At 43.1% G+C, this 26,478-nt stretch overlaps 1 long non-coding RNA gene across 1 annotated transcript in view; it reads right to left on the bottom strand.

Moving 5' to 3' along the window:
- LOC141350124 (uncharacterized) overlaps positions 1–3,635 on the bottom strand; it is a 148,616-nt gene extending 144,981 nt beyond the window's left edge. Inside the window, exon 1 of the long non-coding RNA XR_012358110.1 lies at positions 3,392–3,635. This is a non-coding gene — a long non-coding RNA (uncharacterized lncRNA). The remainder of the gene's footprint in view (positions 1–3,391) is intronic.
- Between the last annotated feature and the right edge of the window lie 22,843 nt (positions 3,636–26,478).

Here is a 26,478-nt window from a genome sequence, read left to right as displayed (position 1 = left end):
CTTCGCACACAATAGGCCACATAAAATTGTTGTCCCGTCAGGTAGAAATAAATTTCACCCCCTAACTCTCCATTTAGTGGGTGTAAGGGTGTCACTATGCATCCAATGAATGTGGAAAATTCGTATAGTTAAATGCATTACAGGAAAAGCACTTTGATGTTTTTGATGATTCAAACATTTTAAGGTTTGCGAATACGTCTAAAAAAAAGAAATAGTGGTGTGAAAACCAATTTGCAGCAAAAAAATAATAATCTTTCCATTTCTAATCCAGATTTAATATAATAAGGGCAGTTGAGAGAATTAATTCAATGAATGCAAGAATGTTAACTGAAAAATCTCATTAATTACTATGTTACCATAATCTGTGCTAGTTATTAATCTGACACACACAAAAAATCATTAACTTTGTGCTCCTCACACTCTCCATCAATGAAATCGAATCACAATAGTTGGATCATATGACTAATTCCATTTTCCTGGATTCTATGTTATGATGTTATGGGAAAGAAAATGTCATTGTGGTAAATCTTTCAGTTTCCAAACCTCAAAGATCTGGCTGGTTGCCCACTGTGAGGCATTTTGTCTAGCTTAAACTTGGTAATGGAATAAAATATAAGGGATGACACAAGAAACATCCAAATTTAATCCATAGCCGCCCATGATGCAACTTCACAAGCCCTAAAGACACAGTGCACTAAAACTTTCAAGTGGTTTACAACAGTGAATTAGTCTATCGTTTATCTGGCCAGAATTGTCCATTTTAAGTGACTAATATAGGGAGATTATGAATGGGAGGGGTAAAACTTTAAAAAAGACCTTCAAATTATTATAACTATCTCACCTAAACAAGTAAAAAAACACTTTACCTTTTTCGACATATTTTATGTAACGCTTTAATAATTATTTTAATACATATTTTTCAGAGTAGTTTTACAACAAATGTGCACTACAATCCCTCCATACTATATATGTGTGAGACTATACATGATCCTTATTTTCAATCGCATATTTTTATTTATTTTAGTTATTTTATATTTAAAGTGGTAGTTCACTTAAAAATGAAAATCCTGTCATCATTTACTCACCCTAAAGTTGTTACAAACCTGTATAAATTTCTTTGTTCTGCTGAACAGAAAGAAAAATTTTGACCCTGGAAGATAAAAATAGCACAAAAGGCTTAAAATTGCCTATTTTTCCTACTGTTAAAACGCGCTGCCTGTGTATAATAATACTAGGGATGCACCGAATCCAGATTTTTTGGGTTCGGCCGAATACCGAATCCTACTCGCAACCTTATTCCATTAACACAGTAAAACACATTAATGAAGTAAACAACGACCACAGCAGTGTATTTTTCATTTTATTGTTAAAAAAAAGGATAGGCAACATTATGCCAGGATTACAAGTGGGAAAAACTATTTTGACAATTACCATAAGCCTATGCATAATGAAAGCAGTCAACAGCGGTGTGATGCACTAGTTTTTTTCCAGGTGCGTCCACGAAATGTGAACCGCCCCTAAGGCTCACCGAATTTTTTTTTTATCTCCGTCAGCATCCGATGTGTGTAATTAACGGCCGCGTGATGTCGACCAGCGAAGCGCAAGCCTAGGATTCGGTTCGGTGGAAAAAAAATCTAAGATTCGGCCGAACCCGAACCCCGTCAAAAAGCCCAATATTCGGCCGAATCCGAATACTGGATTCGGTGCATCCCTAAATAATACAACAATGCAGGTTTGCATTACATTATTTTAAATAGATTAGTGAGCAAAACATCTCCAAGAAGCTTATTTAACTAAAGATGCAGATTGTATAACTTTGTTTTATTTGTTTCTCTGTATGTGATGGTGAGAGATCAAAACAGGATGCCAGTGACAGCAATATTTGCCTCTAACAAATACAGTATAAGCAGGGTTTGAAATTAACACCCGCCAACCTGCCGAATTCGGGTAAAAATCAGCTGTGGCGGGTAACGTTATCAAATCACTAGCCAGTTTGGCGGGTTCAATTATTTCAATTATGCTCAATCGTTAATTTCTTTGTAAAGCTCATGCAAGTCAAATCTGCACAGTTTTAGCGCAAATACTCAAATTGTAAGGCATCATGGTATACTAAATACAGCATTATTGCGCAGCGGCATGCTAGACTCTATATGTATGTATGTTGTTGTGATTCATATTTATACAGAATAAAAATATTTTTATTTTTTTGAGCAACCGAGATGGTGCCGCAAAACGTTGTCCATGTAAGAGGATGACCTTATCTTGCTTTTGAATGCTGATTGGACAAAAGACGCAAGGATGATTAAGATGCAGATGGTCTCACTTTAGTCTGATCTTACAATTTCTGACTGACTGACCGACTGACCCCCCCAAAAAAAACTTCTGATCTACACGATTCACATAAATGACATATTTTGATTCATATCGCCGAATTTCGCCAAAGCGACTAAAAGCGACTATGCTTCCACAGTTTAACTCTAGTGTTAAGTTCTTTACATTAGAGGTATAGACATGAAGATCTGTGTATTGCTAAAACACGTTTTTCATTACAGTAATTTCAGTTCTGCGTGAATCAGCTCTAAATAATTTAAAAATGTTCACTTCTCAGTGTATAACTGTGCCTCAAATTATTTTCTCTATATTGGGGATGAAACCTGGTTCTTTCTGATGGATCGCTGAGCCTCAAGCAACAACAGAGAAATAACCCAATCAAAGTATGCGATGCATATTTTTGCCAAAAATGTGCAAGCTATGTCTCCCACCAATGCACAAACACAAGGGCTGGGCTTCAGTCTCAATAAAGTCTCACATAGATAAAGCTAAACTTAGAACAGCATCTGTGATTTCTTCAAATGGAGATAACTGCAGGATGGGGACATCTTTAGACCACAGGGTTTTTGCTTTCCTGAGATCACTTGCAAAAAGTCAAAAGCTCTCTGTATCCCTAAGAGATTACACAGAACTACAGAGATTTCCATGTGCGTGGACAATAGTAGTAAAATAATATGAATTACAAATGAATAAGCAACATGCAATCATGTGCACAAGCATAAAACAGATTTGATACATCCCTCAAATATGACAAGATGGAAACAACATATCATGAATCTAGACAAATATAAATGATGAGAAATATTTTGCTTGTGTCACAAATCCCTGGATTTAGTAAAGCATAAAAAACACTTTAGGTACAGTACTGTAAGAGTTGGTCATTTGTCATACATCAAGATGTTGTGACAGGTGCCATATAACATTTCGCTGAAGGACGGCTTTACAAAGAGGTGCTGATTAACTAAAGTACAGTATGAAAACAGTTTGTGTGTGTGTGTGTGTGTGTGTGCACGCGTATGCATGTGTGTGTGTGTGCGTGTACGTCCATGCGTCCACATACCTTAGGGAACTGATCAGTACTAACATTTGCACACACGTCCACTGTGCTGTGCTGTTTGCTATCATAAAAGGAAACCAGACAGAGGCAGTGAACAAACGCACAGTGATCTAAACACTCCAGACCTCTCGCCCTGAGGACTCTTCCCCCTCACGTAGCCTCAGCGCAAAGCTTCGTCTCTAGAGCTGCAGCTGAGACGTCTGATATGAAAGTGGAGCCAGATCTGACAGGGCATGCAACCAGCCAAAGCAAGACACACTACTGCACCTCCGGCTCCACGGCTGAATATACATCACATCTGCAGTGACATTCTGCTTTAATAATGGAGACGCAGCAACAAAACAAATGCCATCATGTCTCAGATGGAATAACTCTCCGTTTCCTCAGAATTTACTGTATTTTACAGACAACGTCAGCATTTCGCATCGAGGGTCTGAATATTGTAATTGTACTTGATTTTTTTTTTTTATAACTTGCACTTTTTTGACATGGGTTAAATATATGATGATGGGTTTGACATATGAATAAATTATGACAATGTAAATGAAAATAGGTTAGCGAAACCCATTGAGAAGAGGCAGGCATGAAAACATTTACTAGCAACATTTTGCATGATGCAGGCATTTAATGTCTTGTATTAGATATACACTCACCTAAAGGATTATTAGGAACACCTTTTTAATTTCTCATTAATGCAATTATCTAATCAACAAATCACATGGCAGTTGCTTCAATGCATTTAGGGGTGTGGTCCTGGTCAAGACAATCTTCTGAACTCCAAACTGAATGTCAGAATGGGAAAGAAAGGTGATTTAAGCAATTTTTAGCATGGCATGGTTGTTGGTGCCAGACGGGCTGGTCTGAGTATTTCACAATCTGCTCAGTTACTGGGATTTTCACACACAACCATGTCTAGGGTTTACAAAGAATGGTGTGAAAAGGGAAAAATATCCAGTATGCGGCAGTCATGTGGGCGAAAATACCTTGTTGATAGTAGAGGACAGAGGAGAATGGGCCGACTGATTCAAGCTGATAGAAGAGCAACTTTGACTGAAATAACCACTCGTTACAACCGAGGTATGCAGCAAAGCATTTGTGAAGCCACAACACGCACAACCTTGAGGCGGATGGGCTACAACAGCAGAAGTCCCCACCGGGTACCACTCATCTCCACTACAAATGGTAAAAAGAGGCTACAATTTGCATGAGCTCACCAAAATTGGACAGTTGAAGACTGGAAAAATGTTGCCTGGTCTGATGAGTCTCCATTTTGTTGAGACATTCAGATGGTAGAGTCAGAATGTGGCGTAAACAGAATAAAAACATGGATCCATAATGCCTTGTTACCACTGTGCAGGCTTTAGGCCCCTTAGTGCCAATTGGGCATCATTTAAATGCCACGGCCTACCTGAGCATTGTTTCGGACCATGTCCATCTCTTTATGACCACCATGTACACATCCTCTGATGGCTACTTCCAGCAGGATAATGCACCATGTCACAAAGCTCGAATCATTTCAAATTGATTTCTTGAACATGAATGGGTTCACTGTACTAAAATGGCCCTCACAGTGACCAGACCTCAACCCAATAGAGCATCTTTGGGATGTGGTGGAACGGAAGCTTTGTGCCCTGGATGTGCAACCCACAAATCTCCATCAACTTCAAGATGCTATCCTATCAATATGGGCCAACATTTCTAAAGAATGCTTTCAGCACCTTGTTGAATCAATGCCACGTAGAATTAAGGCAGTTCTGAAGGCAAAAGGGGGTCAAACACAGTATTAGTATGGTGTTCCTAATAATCCTTTAGGTGAGTGTAGAAATTAGATAAGCCATTTCTTACTCTATTTGCTATGTGGTTGCTATGTTGGTATACGGATGCTAGTTTGTTGCCATGCTTTTGTACGAGTGTTTTGGTTGAAAGCTAAGTTGTTTGCTGGCCAAATCAAAGGAGTCCACATCTCTATAATATTCTGGTCTCTAGATATGGCTCTTGTCCCTCCCTAGATGCAAGTCTATAGTCTATTTTTTCTGTTTTATCATATGAGTTTCCTTGGGAAAGTAATAACACCTCTTATTTGCAAGCAGCATGATTTAAGGCATCATTGCTGTTTGTAGCAGAAACAATGTGGTGAGTGACTAGAACAATATTAACGGTTTCACCGCTAATAATAGGATGACGATATTATTGCAAATGTTATGCAATGACTGTCTCTTTAATCAAGACACTTCAGTCAAAGTCAAACTAACATGCATCGAGTTTTGACCGTCACGCATAAAGCATGCCCTTCATCATTTTAATTTAACAAAAACAGACTCTTCCCAGGAGTGTGACTTACTCCTTTGGGAAATGCATTCTCCATTTTCTTCATAATTCTGTTGTGTGTGCTTCCTTCAACCCATTTCTGCCACACAATTATTTCATTGAACTTTCCATAGTTTCTTAACATTTTGTACCCATTTCTTAACAGGGTTTGTTTTTGCATTTTCACAGGTGTCTTTGTAATTGGTCTTCATAAAAACATAATCAGTTGTTATATTCCGTCTTTGGATTGCCATTTGTAACTGTAGTTGTGGCATTACGGCACTATGGTGGCGCTGTTTCTGCAGCACAGTGAGGTGGTGAAATAGCAGGGTTACACATTGTAATTGCGTTCACTCTCTCATACAACACACAATGTGATGAGTAATGACTTGAACATTGATGATTATTTTAAAACAATTCGTTTTAATGAATGGTTGAAACAATTTAGGGCCAGATTTACTAAACGGGGCAAATTCCAAAAATGAAATATCTGCGGGTAATTTACTAAAAGCGTGCAAATTAAATAACACATGACCAACGCAATATACTAAGAGCAGCGCAAATAAGTGCGCGGTTGCAAATAAGAAAAGCTGATGGTCCTCAGGTGCAAGTGATCTTATGCCTGATGCCCTTGAGTTCAGCACCACGGACACCGCTTCTGAAAATTCAAGATGTAAAATCCCAGCTCACAAAGCCATAGTACACTGAAAAGAACAGGGTTTTGAAAGACCTGGGGCCCAATTTTAACGATCTGAAATGCAAGTGCGAAGCACAAAGCGCAAGTGACTTTGTGGGCGGATCTTGGGCGCTGTTGCTATTTTCCCGGCGGGAGAAATGACTCTTGCGCGAGGCGCAAATTAATAAGGGGTTGGTCTGAAGTAGGTTCATTATTCATAGGTGTGGTTTGGGCGTAACGTCAAATAAACCAATCAGAACGCTATCCAACATTCCCTTTAAACGCAAGGGTGCAAGTTCCATGGCGGGTTGCTATTATAATGACGCATTTACCAGGCGCACGCCAGTGGTTCACAGCCGAGGAGACAGACGTTCTTGTAAGAGCAGTCAAAGACAGAGATGTTGTTTTGTATGGGGATGGGACTTGGGAGAAACCCGCACAAATCAGCGTCGTTTAAACAGGCGTGAGAGGAAATAGCCACAATTGTCTCATCAGCTGGCATCCGCTACAATGATATCAGGAGACGGGGGAATCCCAAGCTTGCCAGCATAAATCGGGCACGCCGTGTAACGGGAGGTGGATCTGTCTCTACACAGGACCTGACGCCAGCAGAGGACATCGCTGCGTCCACCCTCACAGCTGAAAGGGTTTGGGGGCTTTGAAATCGGAAACGCAAGAAAGGTCCAACCCCAAAGTACACTTACAAATCAAGTTCATATACATTAAGATTTCTTATGAAAACAGTTTAATTCTGATTGACATAAAATAAACGGAATACAGCCACACAACAAACTTATGAAAATATTTTAATCGTTATTTGCATGAGAATTTTTAACGCAGCCACACAATAAATAAAAACTATCACCAATGCTCACCACAATGGTTTCCCTTATCTCATGTGTTAATATTTTTTATTGTAACAATTTATGATTTGCAAAAATAACTGTTGCATCTGTGTAGATTAGATAAGCAATGCGCGTTGTGCACGCTATATGGTCAAGCATGCGCCCTTAAAATAGCATAATGAACTACGCGCAACGTCCCACTGACTTTAGACTAGTTTTTTTTTGTTAGTAGCGCAATTGTTTTTTGAAACTGCAAAATAGCATAAGAGATAATTTGCGCCGGAACACGCCTCCTTTTTTGCGCTGAACCGCCCAGGCAGCGCAAGTTCATTCCCTAGTTTGCCGATGTGCGTCTGTGGAGGGAAAAACCCGCTGTGCGCCGGTGCAAAATACGAAATGATACATGCGTCACTGACAAAGTCAATTGTGCTGGGTGCAAGATAGGGCCCCTGGTCTTTTGTGACTTCTTTTAGTGACTCCTTTTTAATTTCCTCCAGCAAATTAAAAATAATGTGTCTTGGCAAACACTATTTTTGAATAATATGTTACTCTGGCATTAAAACAAAAATAGATCTGTGAGAAAAATCCTCTCCCTTCTACCATGCGCTCTCTGATCTCTGCTATGCCTCCTCCTATCAGCAACAATTGCAGCCATTTCATGTGCAAAGTTGCTTAGAACACGCTTTTATTCAGCATTAAATACCAGTAAATTCTCTTATAAATTTTGCGTCTCAAAAGATACTCCTAAAAATGCAATACGGTCAGTCACAAAATAACTAGACCACACCTTTTCAGCGATAATTATCAACTTTAGTAAATCCTAATAGTTGTTATTTAAATGCATGATCTCTGTAAGCCAATGTTGACATTTGAAACCACCTAAACAAACACACCTAAAATTATCTAGACTTTCTGTTAATAGACCCACCCCACACATACGCAACCCAGGCAACGATGTCAGTTAGTAGACACACCCCTTACTGCTGATTGGCTATAAGCGTTTTCCAGATATTGTGCACTCCGCCTTTAAGGTCAAAATTATGGATTTGCGCTGGTGGTAGATGTTTGTAAATCTGGCCCTTAGTCATCAAGTAAATTAATCGGAGCTCAGTGAATCAATCAGAGCTCAGTGAATCAATCAGAGATCAGTGAGTGAAGGATGTGAACGAGCTTTTCTCTGCATTTAATAAGACTTATTTATAGAACTTAGCCCAAATAATGCAAATTATTGACACATTTTTGACAAGTTGCAAGTTAATATTTAGTTCATTATCTACAAGAGGAAATACATTCATATTAAAACAATAATACAAGCCAGCTACTAGTTTAATTCAATTTGGTTATAGAAAAACTAAAACAATTAAAAAGAGAGAGAAAATATTATTTTAAAACATACTTTGCAGTTTGTTACTGGAAACGAATGCATTAGCTGCTACAGTATGTTGTGTTTAATTAATTTAATATTTTATAAAATAAAAATATTGTCATTTTCTTTAATCCTTTAATTATTAAAACACTAAAAATATGTTGCTTCTAAAGTGTGTTGTTGATTCACGATACACATGCATGTGAGGATCAGGATGGCACCACCTCCACATCATTTTCAGCCAGAAAAAAACCCTGTTTAATTGAAAATGTTAAGCTTACAGTAGTTTATCCATTTTCAACAAACACACATTCAAGTGACTGCCTTTGTAAAAATACAGACACACACAAACACACCTGCCTGTTATGCCCAGTGGCCCACAGCTGTTGGCAGTGATGTTGAAGATGCAAGCCGTATGAGAGTGGGGACAAAGTAGCATGTCGCCAGTCGACTCATATTATTCCCCCATTTTGTCATTTTCACAAGATCAATGGGTACGTGACTAAGTGAGATAGGGAAAGAGAGAAGGGAGGGAGAGTCGCCCACCAAACTAAGCTAAGTCAACATGACAGCCAGACCCTCCATCACAAAGCCTTCCAACTGATGACATGAGAGAGGAGTTCCCCAAGCTATATTTAGTTCTGAGATTGTTCACAAACCAAATCATGTGTTCTAGTTTGAATGACGTAAACTATACAGGCCTCAGATGTCTTCACTCACTGTTTCTTTATAGACTTTATATTTTTGCATTTCTACTTATAAACAACACTGTATGTCACACTACAAAAAATAATTTCTTAATAAGTATTTTGTATCATTTTCCATAAGAATAATAGAATAATCCTGATAAAAAAATGTTTACTATATGAATACTTTAAGCTGAATTTTGTTTACCACACTGGCAATTAGATCTTCTTGTTTTAAGTTGAAAGCTTAAACAAATGTGTTTGGCTAATGCTTAAATCTAAACAAAATATTCCTGCAGTAATGTAAGAAAATAATTAAAGGATAATTCCGGTATTTAACACTTTGAGTCTCATTTCTGGTTTGTTTTGGATGAACGTCTCGGTTACATATGTAACCCTCGTTCCCTGAAGGAAGGGAACGGAGACGTCACGTCGTGACCGACGAATTGGGAACCGCTTCGCGGGTGACCTATCTGCTTCGAGAAACCTTTAAAACGCCAATGAACTTGGCATGCAGATAATTGCATCTGCCGGCGCCGCCCCGCCGCATAGGTATTTAATGAGCGGCAGGTGCAGTTATCAAATCAGCTATTTTTTGCTGAGAAAGCTGGACAGAAGGAAAGGGTCCGGCCGATATCAGCAGTGGAACAGCAAACTGTGGCGACGGGACGTGACGTCTCCGTTCCCTTCCTTCAGGGAACGAGGGTTACATATGTAACCGAGACGTTCCCTTTCAGTCGGTCACTACGACGTCACGTCGTGACCGACGAATTGGGAATCCCTACCAAAGCGCCACTGAAGCTGACCCTTCCAGTGCCTGCATAAACCCTCCAACTCTCCTCTTTAAGGGAACGGAAATGGGGTTGAAGCAGAGGCCGGTCACTACTTGTTCCTTAACCCACGATAGTGACTAGGCGAACTGGGAAGCGAACTCGTCAGGCGGGACTAAGATCGCTGCGGAAGAAAAACCCTCTAGGGGTCTACCACTAAGGTGATGGATAAAAAGACACGAGGTCTATAAAAAATACACTCTCTTAGCAACACTAGAGAGGCGCGGAACGAACTCCGCTAAGGGAAACGTGGTAAATCATAAACTTTCCACGGAAATACTCACAAAGAAACCACTAGGGGGCGCAATGTGGGCGCTAGCCTCACCCAGATAGTCAAGAATACATCCAGTGAGAGGCTGGCAGCCGATGCTCCGCAACATCGACCGCCAAGCGGTGGAAAAAGACAAAAAACATCTTTTGTAACGTTTTTGCCTTAATGGCCTTCCATAATGGTGCGGTTTCTGCGCAGCCAAAAAGAAAGGCTCCAAACCGACACAGGAGCCGTTCCTCGATGTTCTCACTGATCTGACGAGAGAACTCGAGAGGATACCGGCTCAACACGAACACTGTAGAATCTAGTGAACGTATTAGGTGTCGCTCAGCCAGCAGCTCTACAAATATCTGAAAGCGAGGAACCACGAGCCAAAGCCCAAGATGAAGCCACGCTTCTGGTTGAATGGGCTCTCAACCCAAAAGGGGAGGGAATGCCCTGTTTCTCATAAGCCAGGGCGATTGTGTCTACAATCCAGTGAGACATCCTCTGTTTAGTGACAGCTCTCCCTTTCTGCTGACCACCGTAACAGACAAAGAGCTGCTCTGAGGTCCGAAAGCTTTGAGTGCGATTCACATACACACGTAGTGCACGTACAGGACATAACAAAGCCATAGCTGGGTCTGCCTCTTCCAAAGGCAGAGCTTGTAAGTTCACCACTTGATCCCTAAAGGGAGTGGTGGGAACTTTAGGCACGTAGCCCGGCCGGGGTCTCAGTGTAACGCTGGATTCAGCCGGCCCGAACTGAAGGCACGAATCGTTGACCGAAAATGCATGAAGATCCCCTATCCTCTTAATAGAAGCCAGTGCGAGGAGCATCAAAGTTTTCATAGTGAGAAACTTGACACTCACCGTCTGCAGAGGCTCGAACGGGCAGTCCCTGAGAGCGTTCAGCACCATGGACAGGTCCCAAGGAGGAATAGAGGGAGGACGCGAAGGATTGAGCCTCCGTGCACCTCTTAAAAACCTAATGACCAGATCGTGCTGACCCACAGATCTACCGTCTATGGGTGCGTGATGCGCGGATATTGCCGCGATATCTACTTTAATAGTAGACGGTGACAGCCTCTTCTCCAAGCGGTGCTGGAGATATGAAAGCACAATACTGATCGGGCATTCTCGGGGGTCCTCTCGTTGAGAAGTACACCAAACAACAAACAGGTTCCATTTCAGCGTATACGCCTGTCTCGTAGACGGCGCTCGCGCTGCAGCGATGGTGTTAGATACCGCCGGGGGTAAATCACCTACAACCTCCGCGCCCCGTCCAGAGACCACACATGGAGGTTCCACAGATCGGGACGGGCCATAATGTGCCCCCTTCTTGAGACAGAAGGTCCCTCCTCAGGGGAATCCTCCAGGGAGGGGCTGTCGCGAGGAGAGTGAGCTCTGGAAACCAACTCCTGGTGGCCCAATATGGAGCAACTAAAAGAATTTTCTCCTCGTCCTCCCTGACTTTGCACAATGTCTGTGCAATGAGGCGCACTGGGGGAAATGCGTATTTGCGAAGACCTCTCGGCCAGCTGTGCGCCAATGCATCCACGCCGAGTGATCCCTCGTTCAGTGAATAAAATAGGCGACAGTGGGTTGTTTCTGGAGATGCAAACAGATCTATCTGCGCTCTGCCGAAACGTCTCCAAATCAGCTGGACCGATTGAGGGTGGAGTCGCCATTCGCCGGGGCGCGCTGCTCGGGAAAGCGCGTCTGCCGCTGCGTTGAGCGACCCCGGGATGTGAATGGCACGAAGAGACCTCAGATTCTTCTGACTCCAAAAGAGGAGATGGCGGGCGAGATGCGACATGTGACGAGAGCGCACTCCGCCTTGGCGATTGATATACGCAACAGTCGCAATGTTGTCTGTGCGAACTAATACATCTTTGCCTCTCAACTCGCTGCTGAAGCGGACGAGCGCAAGATATACAGCCCACAGTTCTCGGCAATTTATGTGCCAATGCAGCTGGGGTGATGTCCATACTCCTGAAGCTGCAAGCTCGCCATACGTGGCTCCCCACCCCGTGTTGGAGGCATCTGTGCATACTATTGCATGTCTGGAGACCTGTCTCAGTGGCACCCCCGCCCTGAGAAACGCTGGGTCTGACCACGGGGTGAAAGTGAGACGGCATTTCGGTGTGATCGTGACACGGTGAAATCCGGTTAGCCACGCTCTCCTCGGGACTCGGTCGTGAAGCCAATGCTGAAGCGGTCTCATATGCAGCAAACCGAGCGGCGTTACAGCCGCGGCTGCAGCCATATGCCCCAGTAATTTCTGAAATTGTTTCAGAGGGACCGCAGTCTTGCCCGAAAACGTATTCAAGCAAGCCAGAATCGACTGAACGCGCGCCTCCGTGAGGCGTGCTGTAAGATTGACCGAATCCAATTCCATGCCGAGAAAAGAGATCTTCTGTGTCGGGCACAGTTTGCTCTTCTCTCGGTTGACCTGAAGACCGAGACGGGCGAGGTGTTTGAGCACCCGATCTAGATGAGTGCAAAGCATTTGACACGACTGTGCTATAATGAGCCAATCGTCGAGATATGCCAAGATGCGAACACCGCTCTCTCTGAGAGGTTTTAAAGCACCCTCTGCCACTTTTGTGAAGACGCGGGGAGAGAGAGAGAGCCCGAACGGTAAGACTTTGTACTGATATGCTTTTCCCTCGAACGCAAAGCGGAGAAACGGCCTGTGCCGGGGAAGGATTGAGACATGAAAGTACGCGTCCTTCAGGTCGATGGCTGCAAACCAATCCTGTGGGCGAATGCATTGAAATATGGTTTTCTGCGTAAGCATTTTGAACGGCATCTTGTGAAGTGCTCGATTCAGAACGCGCAGATCCAGGATCGGTCGCAACCCGCCGCTTTTCTTGGGTACAATAAAGTAAGGGCTGTAAAACCCTGACCTCATCTCGGCTGGAGGAACCGGCTGAATCGCGTCTTTCGCCAATAAGACAGCAATCTCCGCACGTAGTACGTGCGCATCGGCGGGTTTCACTATAGTGAAACGGATGCCTGTAAATTTGGGAGGTCGCCGGGCGAATTGTATCGCATAGCCAAGACGGATCGTGCGTAAAAGCCAGCGCGACGGACTGGGAAGTTGCTGCCAAGCTTCCAGATACCGGGCGAGGGGAATTAACGGCACAATCGTAGTACCCGCGGCGAGCGGAACGGCGGTGCTCGATGACGCGCTCTCTTGGGCTGCGTTGACATGTGTATTGTGAGAATGAGCACTCACCTGACTCCGCTGATGGATGGCTGCGCGGGGAAGACTCTGATGAAGATATCTCGGTGCGCTTAACACATCCGTTGGCGAGAGAGGAGGGGGAGAACGTAGGGTTATGAGCCCATCCGTCACACCCGACTGCCTCTGATGACCTGGAGGAGGAAGAGGAATTCGCTCTTTTTGTGGTTTTGTGGGTGCCGGCTGAAAAGCCGGCGGAACGGAAATTAAAGAAAACCAAAGATTCCCCACCCGGTCCTCCTCCGGGGGGGGGGAGTGGTGCGTTCACCATCTCCCGAAGAGCGATCCCCTCCACCTCCAGGTCGCCCATCTCAGGGCCGCTTAGATTTATGCTTTCCACCAGGCTTAGCGGGCTGAGCGGGCGGGGCGGGCTGCTGACGGCCGGTTCCTCGCTTCCTAGGACGGCCCCGATGAGGAACGGAGGCGGCCGCCGCTGCAGGACGCCCTCGGCGAGGGGCAGACTGAGGTGCCGACGTCGACGGGGCAGGTGTTGGTTTCTTCCGACGTGGCATGATGTTGGCAAGAGCCTCAGTCTGCTTCTGGGTGGCTGAGACCTGCTGTGCAAAGTCCTCTACTGCCTCGCCGAACAGGCCGGTCTGGGAGACCGGAGCATTCAAGAGCCGGGTTTTATCGGCATCTCTCATGTCCGCCAGGCACAGCCAGAGGTGGCGCTCCTGGACCACCAAAGTGGACATAGCACGTCCGACGGCTTGCGCGGTGGTCTTGGTCGCACGTAGCGCCAGATCCGTAGCCGCACGCAGATCTTTAAAGACCGCCGAATCGTGACCACCCTCGTGCAGGTCCTTCAGAGCCTTAGCCTGATGAACCTGCAACAAAGCCATGGCATGTATGGCTGAAGCTGCCTCCCCACAAGCCCGGTACGCAGACTCTGTCAGGGCTGACGAATGTCTGCAGGCTTGTGAGGGAAGGGTAGGACGGTCCTTCCAGTAGGAAACGCCGGCAGGACACAACTGCATCGCTACCGAACGCTCCACTGTCGGGATACCGGCATACCCTTTAGCAGCCCCGCCATCGAGGGAGGTGAGGGGTGACGGCTGATACGGACGGTTCCGGGAGGAAAACGGGGTTTTCCACGTCCGAGTCAGCTCATCATGCACCTCGGGAAAGAAAGGCACCGGTGGGGAAGACTGTGAAGTCCGTGCAGCCCCAAAGTACCAATCATCTAGGCGGGACGGTACGGGAGGGGGAGGAGCTCTCCACTCCAACCCGACCGTCTCCGCAGCCCGAGCGAGCATAGCCGTCATCTCCGGGTCGAGATCAGGAACCGCAACCCTTCCCGAAGGAGGGAGAGGATCCGGATCAACGTCCGAAAATGACGGCCCCCCCCTCCGATGTTACGACAGATAACGAATCCTCGGGAGGTCCGACAGAGGTAGAAAGCGACGCAGAACGCGCGCTCTCCGTCTCCATCGGAACCTCGGATGGTTGCGGATCCGGTGGCTGAGAGCCGCTGGACGAACCAGCTTGCCGATTCAGCACCGTAAGGCGGAGGTCGTCTCTCCGTAGCTTCACAGCCGCCTTCTTAGGGGTGATCAGCAACGGAGGGCGGCGTTCCCGGAGAAACGCCACACGACCCCGCAGATCCGCAAGAGTCAAACTCTCGCAAGCGGAGCATGTCCCTCCCACGAAAGCCGCCTCAGCGTGCTGGAGACCCAGACACGAGAGACAACGATCGTGTCCATCACGAGGACCCATATATTTGCCGCATCCAGGAGTCGAACACGGACGGAAAGACATCTTTAAAAAGACGCTTAACGCCCGTGAGCAGTGAACGGCTGTCTTTAAAAAGACGCAAGTTCAACTGCAGCTCTTTTAGGGAAATCACTCTTTCAGATGTGTAGTTGATGAAGCACACAGGGAGGAGAACGCACACACTCAACTAAAGAGAGTGAAAGTGATCACGAAGATCAAAAGATGGTGGAAACACTATGCAAGCCCCGCTGTGGTGCCTTCGCCCAACCAACTAGCACGCAGAGATCTATTCCAGATAGAGAGATAAGCAGCTTCTCGTGAGCAGTTTAGTCTGCCAGCTTTCGAAGCTAAAAAGCTGATTTGATAACTGCACCTGCCGCTCATTAAATACCTATGCGGCGGGGCGGCGCCGGCAGATGCAATTATCTGCATGCCAAGTTCATTGGCGTTTTAAAGGTTTCTCGAAGCAGATAGGTCACCCGCGAAGCGGTTCCCAATTCGTCGGTCACGACGTGACGTCGTAGTGACCGACTGAAAGGGAACTACAGTGATGGACACTGAAATTTTGACAATGGATCGTGTCTTGACTTTTTGACTCATTTAGAAGCGTCTCTTGACTGCTTCAGAATGGAAGTCAAGGGCCATGCACAAACATGTCATTAAAACAACACTTAACGTTCATTTTCGTGGTGTTTGTTGATGATTAAAAACAAGTAGCGAAATACAGTTTCTATCATGTTTTATTTGGCATTTTGTAAAATTCCATTAACTTCTCTTGGAATACTCATTGCTCGCTGATATATCACTCCGCCGCCGGAAACGGAAAAGGGGTCTGTTTACATGTGGTTGTAATTTTTTCACTCGGTTTCTCCGAAATGTTCCCATATTTGATGGCTCAGTGACCAGCCTTAGGTTTGAAGTTGAGCTTGATTGTGACTGTCTATACGCTAGACACCGAGATCCATTCAGCGTCCTTGTACGGCAAAGTAGTTGTCGCCATCAAGTGGTCGGGAGTGTGCTAACGCGTCAGACTCAAATATAGAGCGGAAGTATATACGCGGTTGTGAGGTATCTAAACAAATAGTTCCACTATAGCAAATAACACGGATTGAATTCATACATTGCGCCAATATATTTGTTTTTAATCATCAACGAACACCATGAACCACTCGGTGAGTAGTACAGTTTTAAAAATGAACGCTAAGTGATGTTTTAATGACATGTTTGTTCATGGCCCCTGACTTCCATTCTGAAGCAGTCAAGAGGTGCTTTTAAACGAGTCAAAAAGTCAAGACATGGCCCATTGTCAAAATTTCAGTGTCCATCACTGTAGTTCATCCAAAACAAACCAGAAATGAGACTCAAAGTGTTAAATACCGGAATTATCCTTTAACTAATGTAAGACTTGAAAACAAGTCTTTATATGCAATTTTAAGTTAATTATATAATAATCATGATAACTAAATATATTTCATATTTACTTTAAACTGAATACATTTTGTACCTATACTGGCAATTAGATGTTCTTGTTTTCAAGCAGAAAGTTTGTACAAATTTGTTTGGCCAATGCTTAAATCTAAAAAAAAGTATTCTGCAAGTAATCTTAGAAAAAAACGTCTCGGGTTACGTATGTAACCCTTGTTCCCTGAGAAGGGAACGAGACGCTGCGTCGCCATAGAGACGCTTTGGGAACGCCTTCAGGTGTGAGTGCGTCTGAATGTGTATGTCAAATCCAACCAATGGTGGGGCGTGACGTCACCGGCGGGGTGACGCAGGAGCCGGAAAGCATAAAAGGCGACGTACAACCACGCCCCCACTATCCGAAATATTGCCGAAGACGGCTTACAGGTACGCAGGAAGTATGGCAAAGGAGACGCAGGGTCTCGTTCCCTTCTCAGGGAACAAGGGTTACATACGTAACCCGAGACGTTCCCTTTCGAGGGAACTCGCGCTGCGTCGCCATAGAGACGCTTTGGGAACGCTATACCCAATCCGCCAGACTACGAGTGCCTGTCTGTGTGTAAAAAGCACAACTAAGACCTAAGCACCAAAGATCCAGGAGTAGGAGTAAGATCCAACTCATAGAACTGTACAAAAGTGAGCGGTGAGGACCAGCCTGCCGCATCACAGACATCCTGAACAGAGGCACCTGCCCACAGGGCTTTAGATGCTGCCATACCTCTAGTTGAATGCGCTCTGACGGTTAAAGGAGAGGGCCGTCCAGAGGCTTCATAAGCAAAAGAGATAGCCTCGACTATCCATTTACTCAAAGTTTGCTTTGCGGCCGGGAAACCTTTCCGGCCCGAACCAAAGCACAAAAATAACTGCTCTGCTTTCCTGAACTCCGCTGTTCTGAGCACATACATGTCCAGCGCTCGTACTGGACAGAGTAAGTTAAGCTTTCTTTGGCTCGCGTCCTTAAATGGTGGAGGGCAGAACGCCTGCAAGACTATGGGGCGTGGTATGTTGCTCAAAACTTTCGGAACATAACCCGACCTAGGGTATAGAAAAGCCTTTACCATGCCTGGAGCGAACTCGAGACAGGTTGGCGAAACTGAGAGAGCCTCTAAATCTCCTACCCTCTTAAGGGAGGTAATAGCTAGGAGAAAAATAGTTTTTAGTGTAAGGAATTTCTCAGACACTGTATCCAACGGCTCAAAAGGTGCCCCAGATAAACCCTCCAGCACCACAGACAGATCCCATGCAGGGATCCTAGAATGACTCGCTGGCCTCAGCCTCCAAGTGGCATGCAGGAAATGCATAACAAGTTGGTCTTTATCTAATGAGTGACCATCCACTAAGGCGTGGAAAGCAGATATAGCTGCCACATAAACCTTAATGGTAGAAGGAGACAGCCCTGTTGCGAACCGTTCCTGTAAGAATTCCAGAACTGAACCTACTGGGCAGTTAACTGGATCATATAAGTGCTTTCTGCACCATGTAACAAAGAGTTTCCACTTAAATGCGTATAATTTCCTGGTGGAGGGAGCTCTGGAATGCAAAATAGTCTGCACAACATCAGCTGAGAGGCCTGCTTCTATGAGTCTGTCCCCCTCAGAGGCCAGACCCACAAACTCATTCGCTCTGGGCAGGGGTGAAACACAGTGCCCCTCGCCTGAGACAACAGATCCCTCCTGATCGGCACCTGAAATGGGGAGCCGTCTAGAAGAGAGACCAAGTTCGAAAACCATACTCGGGCCGGCCAACACGGGGCTACAAGCAACAGCTGGGCCTTCTGTTGGCGGACCCTCTCCAGAACTCCCGGGAGCAGAGCGATTGGGGGAAAGGCATACAGGAGGCCCTCGGGCCAGTCCTGTACCATGGCATCCAGGCCGAGCGGGGCTGGATGAATGAGAGAAAACCAGAGAGGACAATGTGAGTTCTCCTGAGTTGCAAACAGGTCGGCTTTCGCTTGGCCGAACCTGAGCCAAATCTGCTCCACCACGTCCGGGTGGAGTCTCCATTCCCCCGGGCTCAACGTCTGCCTCGACAGAACGTCCGCTCCGATATTTTGTACACCTGGGATGTATATATATATATATATATTCTACCAGTAATGTAAGAAAAAAATAAACGAAATGTACACTCTAAAAAATATTGGGTTGTTTTTAACCCAGGGTTTAACTACTGGGTTGTTTTAACATGGTTGATTAACAATAACCCAGCAGTTGGGTAAAAACAACCCATTATTTGGGTCATTTTTAACCCAGAAATGTGTTCTGTCCAATAGTTACCCAGCCCTGGGTTAAAAACAACACAACATTTTTTAGATTGTAAGAAAACATGTCCTTAAATGCAATTTTGGAAAACAAAACAAAAATACTGCTTGCTTAGTACACAGTGTGATGAATTAAAATAGCATTCTGTTTATCAAACTCTCACAGCTAGTATTTTGTAAGAAATGTGACCCAGCTATTATTGCAAGATGGCAAACAATCTTTGATCTCCAAAATTGAATGAAGGAACATTGCAATTAGTATGACTGAGGTAACCAAATGTTAATGGACTACATTACACTCCTTGCTACTTACAACAAATGAACCAGACACTAACAGCATTTTGCATTAGCCTTGTCATTATTGTTATGTACACCAAACACACTCCATCTCCCTACCTCTTTTTCCAGTAAAATGGGAACAGAGAGAAAAATAAATAAAACTAATTTTAGATCTTGTCAAGTACACGTTCAGAGAAACACACTTTTATAAAACCACAGTAAATATCTCATGAAACAGTGACTAAAGCCCAATTTAAAGGATACTAATCAGTCTCTGTCATTTTATATTGGGCAAGCTTACTAAACACAGACTATTTCATCTGCTTTGCTCTCTCGGGCCAGAAATGTCCATACTTGTTTTATTTAGAGAATCTGTTGTGTGCATGGGTCCAGGCTGAAAAAATATACACTCACGTTGTACGAATGAACACATCCATTTGATGTATTGTTTGTTTGTACTTCCAGGCTTGCCCGTCTGCTGTGAGTGCCTGTGTCCATTTGTCTTAATAAACTTGCTGCTGCAAATTAAGACTTCCATCTGCTGGAGGTCATATCTGTATTTGTCATCCTCTCTCGAGACATAGGATACATTATCCCATCGCGTTTCAGCTCAAGACATGCGTCACATGACAATGTTGCAAAATCTATGCCGTACAATGGCAGGAATATTTCTCCCGCTGTGCAGATTCCATCAAATGCAAGAGATGGGAAAAAAACGTGTTTCAATGGATGATGGGGGAAAATGCTAGACACCTACCAACATCTCCGGCTCATAAATTCCAGCAAGGACCAAGGTTTTAAAAAGTCAATAGTGACTGGCACACACATACACCCTAAAATGATGCATCAGCAAAATACGCAGATGTGTGCTGTCAAAATATAAATCACCAATCACTGCACAACATAAACACAAGTGCCAGGCCAGCAGAAAGTGAGAATGGGAATATATGAACGGGAGATTTCAAGAGAGGCTAGACCAGGAAATAGGACTGACTCAGACATACTTAGGCACAAACCACATAATTAAATGCACAGTATAATTTATGACAAGGATTAATTATGGTGGGCAGTGAATTTAAGGATCATGTTTTGCCCAAAGCCACACTGCTCGAGTGAAATGCCCTGTTTGAATTTGTCACTTTATGGTGAAGTATTTTCAACATGATCTCACAAAGTTCCGTGGGATAGTCACAGATTTTTTTGCTAATTTTTCCGTGGCATTCTCACGGATCTCCACATTTTTCTGTGGCCCTGCCACGGACTGTCTTTTTCCATGCCATTCTCCCGGATTGGTTACTCAACTGCTTTTTCCTATTTCAAACCATTTGCGCTTCGGTTTAGGGTAAGATTTGATGTTTGCGTTAGTATGTCACTTTAACTATTGGTTTATACTATTTTTTCTAAAATTTATTCTTATATATTTTCTAAACTTTAAACAATTGTCGCCTGTCGTTGGGATTAGAGTTGGGTTTGGGTAAGGATGTCATTTCATGTAAATGTAAACCTAAACCGAAGCGACAATGTAAAGAAAATAGGACAAAACAGTTGAGTAACCAATCCGTGAGAATGCCACGGAAAAATGAGCAAAGAATTCCGTGACTATCCCATGGAAATTCGTGAGATCAGTATTTTAGACAAAAGGATATGGAGAAATGCAAGTGGAATTGTTGTTAAGTTGTCAAGTGTAATATCCCTACTGAAAAATCCAGCATAAGCTGTTGAGCTGGTTTTAGCTCGTCTCTCGGCTTGGTTTTAGCTAGTATTGCTGGTGTAGAAAGCTAGTCTAGCTGTGTTTTGGTCACTTTTTAAGCTGGTCTAGCTGTGTTTTGGTCCCTTTCTAAGCAGGTCTCGCTGGACCAGTGGCGGCTCGTGACTGCACTTCCGAGGATGCGCTAATTCATAATAAATGTTCAGATTGTCACGTGTGTGGTTCCCTTTTCCAAAATATGTGTCATGGGTGTGGAGAGATCCTGTGTGCATCACGTGTTTTGTCAAAATAAGTGCCTGCTGGAGACGCGTCAAAACCGTTTATGATAAAAGAGACGCTCGCGTTCCCTAAATACACGCAACACACTCACTTTACAGTATACTCTGATTACGCATGAGATTGTGCGAATATCTGGCACACGCGTGCGTCTCCTTTCAAGTTCAAGTTCAAGGCAGCAGGCACTTATTTTGGCATGACACGTGATGCACACACGGTCTCTCAAAGCGCAGAACACATATTTTGAAATGACGAACCACACACATGACAAGCTACATACATGTTGTGATGAACTTCGCATCGTGAGCTTCAAAAAAAGAAGTCAGCAGCCGCCACTGCGCTGGACTTAGCTGGTCAGGCTGGAAGACCAGCTGCCCCACCAGCTTAACCAGCTTTGCCAGGCTGGGAGGACCAGCAACTGCCATCTTAAACCAACTAAAACCAGCTACCAGCTTATCCTGGTCTTGGCTGGATTTTTCAGGAGGGATCTTTTATAATGTGTATAAAGAGAACTTAAATAATGATCAAGCTCCCATTTAATATTTAAAATGATATTACTTAAGCCCTTCATTTAATTTCAAAGTAACTTCTTTGCTCGCTAATGCTTGCAGCTTAACATCTATCGCAACAACATGGCTTGCAGAAAATACAAAGGGGAAAAAATCAGAATAGAAAGCGGCCATGCATTCTAGTTTGGTGTGAGGTTTGTTATTTTTAGCCAAAGCAGCAATAATTACCCTAGCAATGTCTAACAAAATTGTTCAGGCTCGGCTAAGCAATTAGGCTAGGCAGAGTGGCTAATGGACAGAGAATTACACAGACCTTTCCCCCATTAGCTTCCATTTACACCAGGAAATTCACTGTGAGTACAGGCCAGACATGACTTCCAAAGTAGATTAGGTTCTCTTTTCTCCAACTCTCCCTTTTTTAGGCTCACATGTGTGTTTTTAACAGTTAATTTACTCTTTTTCCAGTAGGCTAGGTTCACTGATGTAATTCATGTAGGCTCCGTGTGTCACTTTACTTTATGTACTACAGTGTGAAATAGGAAGAAAAGACTAAATATGAGCAAACAAATAATTTCAACCCAGACAAAATAGAAAGTAAGACCTAAGAAAAATATTGTTTGTCTATATTTACCTGTGAGCATATGTGCTTGTCCATTTCGGTGAAACACACATTTCAAGTGAGGAACCTTATTGGGGTTATAATGTTTCTAGTCGCACTAAAAAACGCATTCTGAGACTGGTAGCGCAGATTGATACTTTTTTGCAACCTTGAGTGATCAAGAGAGAATATTTTGTATTATTGTTCTGCCCCCAAGCCAGCGGGTCATCGCTAGCTGGGTTTCTATCTAAATCTGAATCTTTCCAAAATTTACAAAAAAGAAAAACAAAGAAATGCGAACTACACTCTTAGAACGGGGGCCCGTTTCAATAAGGAGGTTCAACCAACTCCGAGTTTAAACTTGAACTCTGAGTTGATTTACTCTGAGATAGTAAACTCCGAGTTTTCGGTTACAGAATCGCTGATCTGAGATAGTTCAATCGACTTATCGTAGGTTAACTCTGAGTTAAGCGCGTGCATAACCACAATGAAAAGCCATCATCAATGGAGCTCAGATAGTACGATTTAGTTACCATGGCAACAGCAAATGACAAAGAGGTCTTAATCATTTTTACTACTAAAACTGAAAGTGTTACTGCAAGTGTACAGCAACTACGAGCATATATTTTAAAGAAAAGAGTTGTTTTTGTAAATTGCTACTCTAGTAAATGCGTACATTTAATTTAAAATATCCGAAGTAAATAAACTGAGGACTGGACATTATTATATTAATTTACATGCAGATGCAATCCCATGGACAAAAAGATGACAGCAGCTCAGCTAAAAATGAAATTAAGCATAATACTTTGTCATATAAGGCTACGAACTTTACAAATGTTTGTCATGAATAAAACAAAAAATCACCCAGCCGGGATTCGAACTCCGATCGCCGATGGTACGTCTGGCCCAACTACTACACACAGCACTACCCACTAGACCAGCGTTAATGATGAGTAGATACGTAAGAAATGTCAAGGCAACTGTATAAATGTAAGAGCACCACAAAGACTGATATTAGTCATATAATGATATTTATATATCTTAAATGACTGCAAAAAATAATAATTGCGCTCACATAAATGTAAGCGGATATGACAAAAAACACTCGGGGTCTCAAAATCCTCTCGGGACATAAGTTAAATTTAATTTCTACAAATAATGCAACATCATCATCTACAAGATTCTCTATAAAAGTACATGACATTTTAGTCACTAAGATGATCTATGCACCCAAGTATATCATAGCTTTACAAGTCATTTCAATTTACTGTTTTAATTTTTTTTTTGTTGAAAGTTTAGTGTAATATATAAATATATAAAGTAGTAAGTTAAAATGGTTTGCACTGGCAATTTAATTATAACTTAAAGGCAGCTAAATTTTTTTTTACATTGTACATGATAAAAATGTGCACAATGAATGAATGTACTAAAGCAACTAACAAGATTAAACACCGCTACTCCTTTAAAAATGGGGAGGAGACCACAAGAAACTCAGAGTTTACAGGATAAAACCTGCTCCCGACCAGGTTAGGTTCAGAGAGTATGTTACTCCGGAAACAGACTCTGAGTATAAGTTACCTCTCCTTCTGAAACAGGCTTGACTTACCCCGCTGTCTCAGGTTTAACCTACCTCCCTTTTTGAAACGGAAAACTCAGAGTTTCCCTTATTTCAGGGTTAACAAACTCAGAGTTGGCACTTAACCACCTTTCTGAAACGGGCCCCGGATGTGTTAAAAACAACATTAAATGCATTGTCACAGAATCCACCCATCTCTGTGTTATTATTGAAACAACACATTTTGTGTTTTATTTTAACACAAATTAACACAAAATGAAACATAATGTGTTAAAAGCTTAATACAAAAAGATATGTAAAAAATTTATACATCTATTTTAATAGAGCTGCATGATTAATCGTTAAAAGATCATTATCTTGATTCAACCCCCCAAACGATCTTAATCCAGCATTTCAATGATTCAGGTTATTATATTTTCAAGGAGGAAAGACACAGTCTCATCAGTTTTCTTGACAACACACAATCACACCGGCCACAATGACGTCTTGACGTCACATTTATTGTGTTCTAGTGGGCTTGAAGATTATGCGTGCATGTAGATTTATTTACCCGATGGACGTTCACACCGCCAGCGAGAGCATCAAAAAACACTTTGACGCTCGAATGCATTCTCTGGAATCCTCTTAAGTGGAGGTTTCCGCCTTCCGGTTTATTGCCGCCGATCACCGCGTCATAGCTCATTACAATAAAGTAATGTCAATCCATGTGGCTGCAATTTGCACCAAAACGCATTCGTATGTATATTTTAATTTTTTTCTTTAAATAAAATGAATACATATCACTCTACAATTAACATGAACTGAATTTAAAGATTATCTACACTTATCTGAAACTTTCAGAAGCATAAATCTTTGCACCTGTAAAAACTAATATTAAACTAATGTTCAGGGGTTGTACATCTTTAAAATTAACAAAGTTCTTGAGAATCGTGATCTTTATTTTAAGCAAAAGAATCGTGATTCTCATTTTATACAAAATCACGCAGCTCTACTTTCTAAGAGTGTAGGTGCATTTCCATCAAGTTGTTTAAGACAGTGGTTCCCAAACTTTTTCAGCGTGCGGCCCCCCTTTTGTACGGTGCATTCCTTCACGGCCCCCCAAAGAAAATTTGTGACAAAAAACTGTTCTAATACTCAAAATTTTAATACAAAAAAACCATTAAATTATACAAAAAAGTAGTGCTTTTGGTTAGTAGCCTTATCTTTTTTTAGGCTTAATTACACAGAATTCATGATAAATTATTGTATTTTATAAAATGTCATAAAACTGGGGCCCTCCTGGCACCATCTCACGGCCCCCCTGGGGGCCCCGGCACCCAGTTTGAAAACCACTGGTTTAAGCGAATGATGGTCAGAAGAAGAAATGCAGCAAGGGCATTGCGACGTCGAGCCCCATATATGGTAAAGACAACAACAGCGGAAACAGCTAGATGGTCAGTCGCATGGGTTTAACTCGTCAATTGAGAGAAAACGCTTTCCTTCCAATAATGAGCATTTCCAGCTTTCCACAGTACCGCTATTCCGCAACTTATAAAACCCGGAAGTATCGCCCTAGGGCGAACAGCTGTATGTCCGTGTAAGTTTTGAGGATCGCTATGAATCTGATCTCTATCAAAAGTCCTTCACAAAAATGGAATTATCTCAGGTTTGGTGATTTTAAAGAAACATACCCATATTTGAGAGGTAATAAAAAGAGAACTAATGAACGTATGATGAAACAGGGTTTCTTTTGGGAAACAAAGGGTCTGTTCTTTCATTTGAAAGGCATTAAACTTTTCTGAAAATCATGAAAAATGCTGGCAACTCTTTTTAAAAAACGTTGGCGGGGAAAGAGTTAATGTTACCTACATCAGAATTTATGCGGCAAATACTTTTCTAGTTCCTATTATTCGCATAAGATAAAAACCAACTCAAGTGAGCAGAAAACTTTTTTGCGAATTAAGGGATTTTTATAAAAAATTTGGCGTTTCCATTACTCGTTTTTGATCCGATACCTCAAAATCCCCATGAAATCATGGTGATGGAAACAGTTATCAGTTGTCTCCCCTTACAAACAGCGCAACTCTGAGTCTGTTGGCCATTTGCGTTCACACAAACTTGAAGACATCACGCTGGGCGAGATTGTCCTTTATATATTTTCATAGTTTGTGACGTGCACACCGCCGCGGGTCGCACTTCACCACCGCGATGGCATTGTGGTGTGGTGGTCACAGCCCTAAAATTTCTAAGCAAAATATAAGTCAACATCAAAGTTAAATCTGAGCCAGTTCAGAGAGGCATACATCAAAGAAGATTTCAATTTTTAACCTTCATTTAAACTTTACATGAATCCTCACTGTCTCCAGCCATTAGGGACTGTCAAATCAGATGTGACATCTCTGGTAGATGGCAAATCCACCAGAATATTTAAATCATCCTTCAGACTTCAAGACCTAACTTGCCGGGGTCTGCCTGGCTAGCTGACGACTTTGACAATTAATTTGTGTCGTCCAGATTACACTAT

The sequence above is a fragment of the Misgurnus anguillicaudatus genome, chromosome 16, assembly GCF_027580225.2.
Source record: "Misgurnus anguillicaudatus chromosome 16, ASM2758022v2, whole genome shotgun sequence".
In the NCBI taxonomy this organism is placed as follows: Eukaryota; Metazoa; Chordata; class Actinopteri; order Cypriniformes; family Cobitidae; genus Misgurnus; species Misgurnus anguillicaudatus.
This window is presented reverse-complemented; position numbering and strand designations above follow the sequence as displayed.